This window comes from Caloenas nicobarica, chromosome 13 (genome assembly GCF_036013445.1).
Source record: "Caloenas nicobarica isolate bCalNic1 chromosome 13, bCalNic1.hap1, whole genome shotgun sequence".
Taxonomy (NCBI): Eukaryota; Metazoa; Chordata; class Aves; order Columbiformes; family Columbidae; genus Caloenas; species Caloenas nicobarica.
The window spans coordinates 11,955,822-11,966,029 of record NC_088257.1 but is presented as its reverse complement, the minus strand read 5'-3'; positions in this window follow the sequence as shown (position 1 = coordinate 11,966,029).

The window sequence follows — 10,208 nt, the reverse complement described above, 5'->3', positions numbered from 1 at the left end:
CCCCGTCACCCCGCGGGTCGCTTCCGGCTGGCGCCAGCCAATAAGAGGCGGCCGCGCGCAGGCTGCTGGGATGTGTAGTCTTGCGAGGGCGCGTGGCGTCTCGCGGACTCTCCTCAGGCAGCGGCGGGAGCGGAGCCTCTGTCGCCTGTGCGGTTTTGTTTTGTTTTTGAGCAGGCCACTTGTCACAGTCCCTGTCAGCTGCTCGGGCTCACCGCAAGGTTAGAAGTTCTACCCTGGCGCCGTCCTTGCGGTAACGGCCTTGTCGGGCTGGGCGCAGGGCAGCGCTGAGGCGGCAGGGGGGCTCGGGGCTGCTTCCCCGGGCGCTGCTCAGGAGATCAGGCGCAGCTGGAGCGATGGGCAGGGGCTGGGGTGGCAGGGGCTCGCTCTCCCCTGCCCCGGCTGTCCCTGCCCGCGGTCAGGGCACGGCTCGGGCTCACCGGGAGGCAGCTGAGGGATGGGGATGGGGGGTGTGTGTAAATAAAGGAACACGGGGAGCAGCTGGGGCTGATGAGGGTGTTCAGAGTGTCTCGGGCAAGTATCATCTGCCTCAAAAAGATAAATCGGGGTGAAAGCATGATCAGGTCGAGTAAGGTTCTCCTCCCCCTCTACTCTGCGCTGGTGAGACCGCATCTGGAATATTGTGTCCAGTTCTGAGCCCCTCAGGCCCACAAGGACAGGGAACTGCATGAGAGAGCCCAGCGCAGGGCAACAAAGATGCTGAAGGGAGTGGAGCATCTCCTGTGTGAGGAAAGGCTGAGAGAGCTGGGGCTCTTTAGCTTGGAGGAGACTGAGGGGTGACCTCATTAATGTTTATAAATATATAAAGGGTGAGTGTCACAAGGATGGAGCCAGGCTCTTCTCGGTGACAACCGATGATAGGACAAGGGGTAATGGGTTCAAACTGGAGCACAGGAGGTTCCACTTAAATTTGAGAAGAAACTTCTTCTCAGTGAGGGTGACGGAACACTGGAACAGGCTGCCCAGGGAGGTTGTGGAGTCTCCTTCTCTGGAGACATTCAAACCCGCCTGGACACATTCCCGTGTAGCCTCATCTGGGTGTTCCTGCTGCGGCAGGGGGATTGGACTAGATGATCTTTTGAGGTCCCTTCTAATCCCTAACATTCCGTGATTCTGTGATCAGCTTTTAAAAAAAAAAAAAAAAAAAAAAGCCTTGGTAGGCAGACAAAAAGAGGGATCATATCTACAGCAGTGGATTGGTGGTGTTGGTACAGGTTCTGTTGCCTTTACTGCTTTAACCTAGTGATTCCTTTATCTAGTGAGTGACTATTTAGCATATGCGTGGTAGCCGCATCACTTCTAAGGCACCATGAATTGGTTATTCCCAGTACGGACTTTAGTGCTGGTGTTTCTGTGCCAGTGACGTGTGGAAACTGAGTTATATGTAATTAAGCACCAGAATAAAACTCCCTTTCATCTGGCTTTGCATACATTCCTTGTGTGCCCCACAAATGTTAATCCCCAAATTTTGAAACAAACCTGAATTTCCGCAAGTGATGAAGTCAAAGGCATGTGAAGCAGTGGCTTTTTATTGTAAATCACTATGCCAAGCCATGAGGCAGTTAAGGCATATTCTTATGAGGTTTTTCCTTGCTCTAAACAACTCAGTTATCAAGTTCTGATGAAAGATAAAATTTAAAATGTTTTTCTAAGTAAGTTCTTAAATGCTCTGATTTAAGAAAAAGACACCAATATAAAAACCCAACAACAGCCAAAAGCCCCTGCACTGTTCCAGGTTCAAATAAGGCAGAATCTGTTCTGATCAGTAGGCATGGTCAAGGATTATCCTCGGAGAATATGGGTTCTTAGAAACAGAAAGTAATCAGTCTTTTATTGAGAGGGTGATTCCTTTTCTTCTTTCTCCTTATACTGTGGGGAAATACGCTGACTGTTAAAGCCGTATCAGCTCTTTTGGAGTTATCAGTCACCATTGTTAGAATACGAAGAAATTATTAAATCTGGCAGAACTCTGTTAGTGGACTGAAGTGTATCTGTCCCATATGAAGGTGCTGAGGAGGAGGTACGTCTTTAGAAATATTTTGAGATGTGTCCTGACTTCTGAACTTCTAATTGACATCGCCAGGCTTTGATTCAAGCCTCAGGGGCTGGTGGGATGTTTGGCACTTCAAAGTTGGCATTAGAAATTGAAGCTTTGGATGCCAGATTCATTTTTGGTCTTAATTTGTTTGATTGCTGCTTCTAAATGAAAAGTTTTAATTACTAAGTCTGTTGGTGCCAGTGATGGATGTGGATATTAAGAAGAAATTGGAACACTTTGGAGTAAGTTGGCAAGAGCATGGCTAGTTACAATGAAAACAAACAGGACCTCTGTGGCTGATTTTTTACCTCTCTATGGATGAAAAAGTGGATTCAGCATTCTGCAACATCCCAGCTGCAATGTTTTAGCCCACAAAAATGTGTGTTTCTGCTGCTCTGCTAGGACTGTGTATTTTCTGACTTACAGAAAGTATTTCTGGATCTTCACACTGTCCTGTTAAATATCATGTCATTTGAAAAGGGAGAAGGACATTACAGCTGTGGCACAAAATCCATCCACGTGGTTCTGAATTTGCTGAAATGCTATTTAAATCTCCTCTGGCTGTGCAAAGAGCACAGGAGTTTGAATAAGTGATGATGTTTCATCCCCAGAAGTGATAGAGGGAACTAATGAACTAACACTTTAAGGGTTAACCACATGATGAGTGCCTAGTTTAGAGCTTTATGTAACCAATTATGTTAAGAAAAACAGAGCCTCATTGAACGCAAAGATGAGAAGTTTTACAGCACCCAGCTTGAGGAGACAACGAAGATTTTCAGCAAAAGGGGGGCACCTATCTGGTTTCAACCGACAGCAGTTTGGGTTCCAGCTGATTCAGCATACTAAGCCAAAGGTAAAAAGTTCACAGTAACGAAGCCTTCATCCAAAGACCCCTTCTCAAGACCACCAGGTGGCACTGCGCAGGCCAACAGGGAGGGGTCAAGGAGGAGACTATGGAAATTATTTCCTGGGACTCATTTTAGTAAGAACCACCTTCTCGGGGCAAGCTTATGAATATGTATAGGCGTTCCTGGGGTTACTATGAATATGTAACACCTTGCTGTATTTGAACACACCTTCTATTGTTAGAAAGTGCGCGTAAGATTAAAGGACCGATCCTTCACGTGCCTGACGTCGAATAAACATACCTGCTTTATAACCTTGCGAGTTGTAAAGTTTCATGACTTTATAGGTTGTAAAGTTGTTTCTGCGTGTCAGAAGGAACTGACCTGGTAAGGATAATACCGGACAGTAGGAGTCAGTAATCCACCCAGGGCAGTGCTAGCCTTTATTTTAACTTTTCCAAAAGGGAGTTTATTTGCCAGCAAAAGCTCTACAGGAATTGGACCTTCTTGGAAGTTTTGAGCTGCTGCAGATCAGTGGCAAGGTACCTTGCCTCCATGTGAGACAGGAGTTTCTGACTTCCACACAGCTCCAAACTTAGTGGGAGCCAGGACTAGGAGGAAAAGGGGACTAGGGGAAAAAATGCAACTCTCTAGAACACCAGTTCCCTGCTCGCATTTAGGAGTGATTATTCCTTCATGAATATTTACCTAGATCTAACAAGAAGGACAGGCCTTCTGTGGCCCTGCTTTATTAAAGACTGCAACCCTTGATATCAATACAGTCTGGGGTATGAAGGGATTCAGAGCAGCCCTGCAGAGAAGGACTTGGGGCTGTTGGTTGATGAGAAGCTCAACATGACACAGCAATGCTCGTTTGCAGCCCAGAAAGCCAACTGTATCCTGACCGCATCAAAAGGAGCATGGCCAACAGGCCAAGGGAGGTGATTCTCTTCCTCTACTCCAACCTTGTGAGACCCCACCCTGCAGTATTGTGTCCAGCTCTGGGGCCCCTGACATATGAGGGACGTGGACCTGTTGGAGTGAGTCCAGAGAAGGGCCATGAAGAAGATCAGAGAGATGGGACATCTCTCCTATGAAGACAGGCTGAGAGAGTTGGGGTTGTTCAGCCCAGAGAAAGCTCTGAGATCTTATTGTGGCCTTTCAGTACTTAAACGGGCCTGATAAGATGGGGACAGACATTTTAGCAGGACCTGTAGTGATAGGACAAGGGGTAATGACTTTAAACTAAAAGAGAGGAGATTTAGGCTAGATAAAAGGAAGAAATTTTTTACAATGAGGGTGGTAGAAGTTGCTCAGAGAGGTGGTAGATGTCCCATCCCTGGAAGCATTCAAGACCACGCTGGACGGGGCTCTGAGCAACCTGGTCTAGTTGAAGATGTCCCTGCTCATGGCAGGAAGATTGGACTAGATGAGCTTTGAAGACCTCTTCCAACCCAAACTATTTTATGTCCCCAGGAGTCTTTTCTAGCAGAGTGGCCTTTGAACATCATGGCTGCTGTTTAAGAGTATTGGGTCCCTCTGAGCTCAGCCCTGAGCAAGCTGCAGCTCAGTGAAAGTCTCTGAATCTCTTTCCTGTGGAACTGCTCCTTGGTGCCACTATGAAGTAAAATCCCTAAGGCTTCGCTGGTACTCAGGGAGCAGATGCCCACCAGGAGAACTGGAAGCTCTTTGCTCACCATCAGGGAGCTGGCAAATGAAGAGGCAGAGACTTTCTAACCCCTCATTAGATATCAACGTAGTCACGTGTATGACTTCTGTCTTTAAGGTTTCCAAGTGCTGATTTACTGTTCGTACATCTCACTTTCTCTTCTTTACACTTTAACTTTCCTTACAGGAGTGTTATGTTCATGGATTACTTTGTATTTGGAAAATAAAAGACCAAGTTGTCTTACAGTATTTTCAAACCTTCTTTATTAAGAAACACCCTTGAGGTAATAGGGCAGTTGCCAGTTTTTACCACTAAATCTTACTTGTTCAAACCCAGAACATGTTACTGTTTTAATCAGTCTTTTAGATCCTCTAATTCATTGCTGTAAGTGCAAGTGTGTGAATAGCTGAAGATTATGTATATATAAAAAATGAAAACTCAGTATCATTTGTTTGATCTTCTTGGTGCTATGGGATTTTTCAGAGCATTGATGTTTGTTTAAGGGAACACCTGTTGAAAGAAATCAAGAACATATAGTCCTGAATAAGTAGATCTGTTTGGATAAGAGTTCAGTGATGGAAACATTAGCTCATGGTGTTGAGATTTACTGCTCCCTATTTTGAACAGACAGAATCCAGGGACACTGAGTACCTCAAGTGGAACACTTTAATACGATAACACTTTATTAAGCCAGGCTTAAGTCGAAGAGGTAAAATCAGAGAAAGAGTCTATATCTCAATACTTCCCTCCAGCAAGAACTTATTTACCCTTCTAAATGTTTTCTTGTTTCTTCTCAAACCTACAGCGTGATGATGGTGATATTATCTGACATGACCAACAGAGTAAAGTGTAGTGTGCCCCCAAAAAAGCTGCAAGAAGTGGAGAATGTTGTGTTGACTCTACCTTTCTCAGTAGTGCTGAAAGAAATATGGAGAGGACCACTGTGAGAGGTATATATTCTTTTGTTTCTGACATGAAAGTTTTCTACTAGATTGTGTACAAATACATTTTTCTTATTGCTCTCAAGATAAACTTAGATTTGGCCTACTTTTTGTAGCTATTAATAATCTTCTTATAGAAGACAAGAGGGCAACTGGGAGGAGTAGAGCATTTTATTCAGATTGTTAAAAACATATATTTTCAAAATTCATAATAGTTACTCCCTATTTTGCAGCAATGCCTAGTTGGCAGTTGGTGAAATGACTCTGCTCTTTTAATAAAGTTATGGAAACTCATAGCCTAATATCCTTGAATTCACTAAAACATCTTCTTACAAGACCGAAGACAGTAAGAATTTCTAATATTTCCAAGTGTGAAATGTTCATAAAATGTAACAGTAGACAAACAATAGTTTAAATATTGCAGGCCAGCTGATTTTATGCCAAACAAACTCCTGAGAACAATACCTGGCAACTAAATCTCACACTGGGAGTTTGTAGCTCCAGTATTTATGGCCACATTTTCAAGACAGCTCTGCACACAATGAGACATCTAATCTGTGTGCGTAATTACAGTGATTTCAGGGACACATTGGGTGACACTTTGCTGCTGCTGTTTACTCAGCATTCTGGAAAACAGCTTATCTTTATTATTATAGTAAACTCGTGTTTTGCACGAGAGTTGAATTATTTTATAACCGAAGACTGAATGAGTTTCTACTAAATTTAGTTATTTGACTTCTGTAAGCTTGCCAAGTAGCTTTATTTCATGGATTTTACTGTAAGAAAGAAATGTTTCAACAAAAGAAACTGAGCTTTGGCAACTCATCACTTCTGGAAAAGACTTCATTGAAATTGAAGATACGATGTCTAAGTTCTCCTGCTGCCTTAAGAAAAAGTCTTCCTGATTTGCTGTTAAAGAGGCTGAATTTGTAGTGTGTAAAATCTAGAGAACTTTATCTAGGTGAGTATTTGTGAATCTCACCCGGAATAGAAATCCAGTAGATGGCGATGTTGGATTTTCTAAACCAAGTCACCTTTCCTTTCCTTGTAAAACTGATTCAGTTCTCATTGAAATCGGGACTGAAGATCCCCTGTCTTACAATAGTGCAGGACTGGACTCTAAGCTAACTAGAAGAGGGATGAATTGTTCCATAATTACCTCAGGCACTAGAACATATGCTAATTTTACTTTTTGGGACAGCTTTTTGGATCTTCACAATGAAGAAACGAAAGCTCAACAAATCAAGCAAAGAAACAATAATTGCCATTTTCCAGAGGTCATATAAAGTTCAGGTTCTTTGCTAGAATTAAATATTTGCACGAAAGTCTCTGTGGAATCAAATTATTGTGCTTCCTAAAGAACATATTGAAGGAAATAGTGAAATAGGCAATTAAAGGCTTTTTAATCACAGCTACAAATTCAAATTCTACTACATCTGCTTTTTAGGTTGACTTATTAAAGAAACTGTGAAGGATTCTTATTAATTTTGAACATCCATTCTCTTTTTCTCCATGTCTTGGCTGGAGTCCTATAAAGATTATGAGAATTACTAGATAGGGAGCATGTTCTTCATTGGTCAAGCTAATATATTTTGACATAAGAATTTCCAGTAACAACAACACATTTCCTAGGTTAGTGCCCCCACCATTATGTTACTGCTTCAGGTGTTTTAACTGATCCTGGGAGTCATGACTTACCTTTTCCACAAATAACATGCTTCATGAGGAAGGTAACTAGTACCCTTTCTAATCCCCAAAAAATTGTTGTGGAGGGAAGGATTTTTTGGTTCTGTTAAAGTGACTTTAGCTAGCATGATGTGTCTTCATAATCTGAAGTATTTCGTTTTGACCACTTCAGGATGGAAGGGGCGTTTCTTTTTCTGATGCATCGCCTGCATGATACCATGTTCTGCCCTGCAAAGTGTGTGAGCCGTAGCATTGCCAGTGTGGTGTCAAAAAAAAGGTAAGCATATCTGTTGTTGAGTGTATCAAAACAGAATCAAGCTTATTCTTGTGGGAATGAGCTGATTAGTTTGTGGCCACTGACAGGAATAAGCAGGTGTAATACTTTCATACCATAGCTGCTACAGATTATCATCTCCTGTGTTGTGCAGGTTTATGTTCATTTGTATCAGGTAAAAGTCAAGCACAGAAACTGAGAGCAGAGAGAACATCCATTGAATAGAAAGTTGCTATTTTTACATTTTCCAGACTAGAACTGCACTTTATAATATTAATGTCCTCTCTTCTCTACCTGTCACATTTGGAAAGATAATAGAAAACTGCATTTCCAAAGAGTAAAGAATGTAGAATGCTCTAGAGTTTCAGTCTCATTCAGCTGGATTGATTTTTACCATAACTCTCTTCAAAAATAAGAAGCACTTTTGTGATAGCTGAGTACATTGAAGCCTAATGGGTTTAATTTATGTGCAGCTGGGCTGTAACAATACTCTGTGAGCCATTACAGCTGTGCCTCTCAACTGAATGGCTTTGTACAAGCCCCTAGTTAGTGATTAAGCTCCACATGGTGGCTTAACCTGGAAAAATTCACAGTGTTTTATGAACACCTTCTGTGCTAAATGGCAGCAACTCCTCTTTGGAGGCAAATCTATTTGCCCACAAAATGGGTTCATTGAAAGGTCTGTTAATATGCATAAAAATATGCATGATGGAGTATAGTTGCATCTGATAGACCACCATTGTGTGCCAATTGCCTTTTCGTTAGATTGTGGATGTTCTGCTTGTCAAATTAATTTTGACTGTACTAAAAAATGGGCTAATATGGGCTTGTTCCACAAGGTTTGATTATGATGCCCTGACCCAAATAGTTTTTCCTTTAAAGGAAAACATTGCAACAAATGAAGGACTAACAAAGGGAAGAGGATGACTTGTATGTCCTCATTTGGGCTGGCTTTGCCTGATCGAGGTCATAGAAGATTCCACTGGTAAAAATAAAGACATTTAGAGTAGATTAGTTCTAGAAAAGTCAGGTGGCCTTGCAAGGGTTCCATATTTTACCAGACATTCTCCTCTGTAATCTTTGTGGTCCCTCCTTCAGATCCATGTATTTTTTTTTTCCATTTTTACAGTCAATTTTATTGCCTGTAACTTCATTGAAGTTGTGGCTGGAGATGAAGTAGGTGTTGCTGACAGATTACGAGCAGATGTGATATGACTCTTTTGAAGTCTTATATAGTTTAGCATATTTGCATGGACAGGTCTCCAGTGGTACAGTGTTGCTTAGTATGAGAACAGGCTGTACGGGACTCTACAAAAATGGGAATTAATGAGGCAAAAAGCAAAAAGCTTAGAGGAGAAACCATCTATTCAGTTTTGGGAAGGCATGTAATATCATGCATGGCTATGGAGAGCCTGGCATGGCAAGATATGTACGTAACCTGGAAAAAAGCTTGGAGAAGAGAAATGTATTTTGGAGAAATATTAGTAATCCTTCCATCTTATGTTTGTTACAGTTACAAGTTATAGGCTTTCTAGTCTTAAAATTTAATTGGGTAGTGATTAAGAATGAGATACAGTTTGTTAAAGTGATATCTGAAGTATATATTAATATCAGGTATTACTAGAACTTGTTCTCACTTCTTTCTGTTATCCCTGGTTGTTATGCTGGAGCCTACGGTTTGTCATTCCTTCATCTGTCTGATTCTAGTGATTGTATGAGGTAATCCCTTAGGATGTGGCCTAAAGAATATGCTAAGAAAAATAGACCTGATGTAAATGTCTGTCTTAGAAATGGCAGAGTATATGTTTTGATTGCCTGTTATTATTTCCAGCTTCAACATGGTGAATAAACATTTTCCCCCTTCTTCTTTTCTCTAGTAGCAGAAATCCTGAAGCAGAGCTGCTCTTGGTTTCCTGTTTTCTTGGCAAGGCAGCATAACCTAGTCATGTCCCCAGGGAGGTTGCCCTTAACGTACTTGCAGGACTTGGGCTTGAGGAAGGGAAGCACTACAGGGTAGAGATCCTGCGGCTCTTGAGCCATGTGTGTTCTGCCTGTAGTTCAAATGTACCTCCCATGGGAGGTAACACGCGGGAAGAGCAGCAGTGCTGTGGGTGTCTGTGAGGGACAGCAAGCTAGCAGGGGTGGATGAGTCGGTGTTGCTGTCCCTGTAGAGTCCAGCAGCCTTCACAGCTCAAACTTATAGAAGAGAAATGTAGCTCTTGGGGAAAAATATTACTGTCTGCCTGTGGAATGCCTTCCCTCCTTCACTCTTTAAGGCTTATATGTCTTGGGGTCTTTGGCTCTCTGAGGATTTTGGTATATGATTCATAACATTAGAGGCACTGGATATTCTAAATGGCATGGACTAGCATGACATTAATTGCATATCTTCTCCTCCTGGTCAATTAGAGTGTTTCGAGAAAGCTGTTTTTTCAGTACTAAAACGGCTGAAATTCTCTTTTTATAGATTTAAAAAAAGCAGTAAGAGAAATCTCCTTGCAGTTTTTGTAACATTACATGATGGTAAGTGCTCAGAGGTCACTTCAGTATGGGATAAAAGCTTATCTGATTTCATTGGTAATTAGAGAATTATGTTGTTGTGTAAGGAGCTTAAATTATAATCAAGAGATGACACAGCCTTTGTTAGGACTAGAAATTAATTAAAAGAACGGTCAGTCTCTGAGAGCTACGTAGTTAAAAGCTTTAGAATAATGGAATGATATTTATTCTGAAACCT